We start from the raw sequence: 2,212 nt of genomic DNA, 5'->3' as shown, positions 1-2,212 counted from the left end.
CTAACACACACGTGCATACATGCATGCACACACATATGTATGCCCACCATATGCCTACAGACACATACACACACACATCCCTCTATGTACAGGTAATGTCAATCATCTCTGTTTCTGTGGAAACCAGGATTATTACATCTTACAAAAGAAAAAAAAATTGTTAAGCTTAGAATTCTATGACCTAGTTTTTCTATTCATGGATACATTCCCCCAAGGAACTGAAAGCAGACCATCACACAAATATTAAAACAACAACAGCAACAACAAAAAGCCTTCACCAAAGTAAATCAAACACTCAGCTGTGCACAACAGGGCTCTCTTGTACTTATTTCTCTCACTCTTTGTGTCTACGATGCTACTCCGTGTCACTGTGCAAATCAGTAGTTGTTTCTTCATAATGGGGACCAGGTGTTCATCACAACATGGTATAGTTTATGTATTTTCTGTGGCTGGACAGTAGCATATCTTTTTGTGTGAGACTATGCTACATTAGGCTGCCACAGACACTCCTGTATATGTTATTTTTTGTTTCTTTGTTTGATACGGGTCTCAATTAGCCTGGAGTAGCCTTGGACTCACTATGCAGTCAAGGATGACCATGAACTCTAATCATCCCACTTCCTCACCAGCAAAGCGTAGGAGTTTAGTTATTCCATGGTTGCCAATATCTAATGCTGCCCATCTCCTGAAAGCTTACCTGCTTAGAGTGGTGGTTGGAGCTGCATCAATAGACGTACATTGAGTTCACCCAATGGCTGGTGATGTTGAGCACATCATACATTAAGTATACATTAAGCTTTAGATTTATTTTACGAGTGGTGTGTGTTTTTTTGCCTGAATGTGTGTATGTTCACTACAAGTGTGCAACAGCTTCGGAGGCCAGAGTCAGATGCCCTGGACTGGAGATGCAGGCATTTGTCAGTCACCATGTGGGCGCTGAGAAAGGACTCCAGGTTCCCCACAAGAGCAAGTTCTCTGGACCTCGGAGCCATCTCTCAAGACCCACCTTGCATATTTTTATCATCTGTTTTGACATTCCTTCTAGAAATTGTCTTCAAGTCTTTGAGCATTTTTAACTCGGTCATCACTCTTCTTTAAAGTGGGCAGACGTGATTTCCCTGAGCTCTTGGGAGTGGGGCAGTAGCTGCAGCCCTTACATACTTCGATGTATTGATGCCTCATTGGTCAGAGAAAGAGACAAAAGTCTCTAGCATTTTCTGGAAATGTGAAGAGTGAAGAGAACAAACAACAACAACAACAACAAAAACCCCCAAAAAACAAAAAAACTAGAGAACAAAAAACAAAAACAAAGACCCCAAGGAAGCCCAGCATGTTCTGTCACGGGCTCCATAACTATTTTTTTTTTTTTTTTTACCTTGTTGATAGTATCTACTACTCAGGATTTAAGAGGAACAGTAAAGCTGCTTCTCAGATGCCTAAAAATTAAATTCGATAGAATTATTTGTGGAGAGGCATGTGTCCCGGGACCTCCCAGCCCCACGGAAAAACGGTGGACTCTTTCAATCTGCCGGACCAGGTGGATCCAGCTCCTCTCTTCCTACTCCCTGGTGAGCAGCTATAACTAGCCCTGGGTTACAAAGGCTGGCGAGCCCATCTCTCCAATTCTGCACTTTTAGTGATGTCATGCTGATAGCTCAAATGTGCCTGATGGGAACACTTACACCACTAAAGCTAGAAATGCTACCAACTGGAGGGTTGATTGCCAAACATTTACTAAGATGGATGCTTCTTCTTCAGATGCTTCTAGCTGACAAAAATCAATTTCCAGACTCCCACTGGCTTAAGTAACAACATGAAGACGCAGGCCTAGGGGCTGTATCCTGAGAGAATTGCATCTTGGCAATCCTTGCAGGTTTTTACCACTTGGCCTGTCTTCTCAGAGCAAGAGCAAAAAAGTAACTTATTCTTTTCCCTTTAAAATTATTTTTAATTTTGTATTATGTGGGGGGTGGGGTGGGAGTATTTGTGCACATGGGTGTGAATGCTCAAGGAAGCCAGAAGGGGGCGTTGGATCCTTTAGAGCTGAAGATACAGGCAGTTGTGAGTCTCCTGACACGGGTACTGGGAAACACACTTGAACTAGGGTCTTTTCCAAGGGTTGTAAATGCTCTTAAACACTGAACACACACACACACAAACACACACACACACACACACACACACACACACACACACACACACACACGGGTCT

This window comes from Micromys minutus (genome assembly GCF_963924665.1).
Source record: "Micromys minutus genome assembly, chromosome: 1".
NCBI classification, from domain to species: domain Eukaryota; kingdom Metazoa; phylum Chordata; class Mammalia; order Rodentia; family Muridae; genus Micromys; species Micromys minutus.
This window is presented reverse-complemented; position numbering follows the sequence as displayed.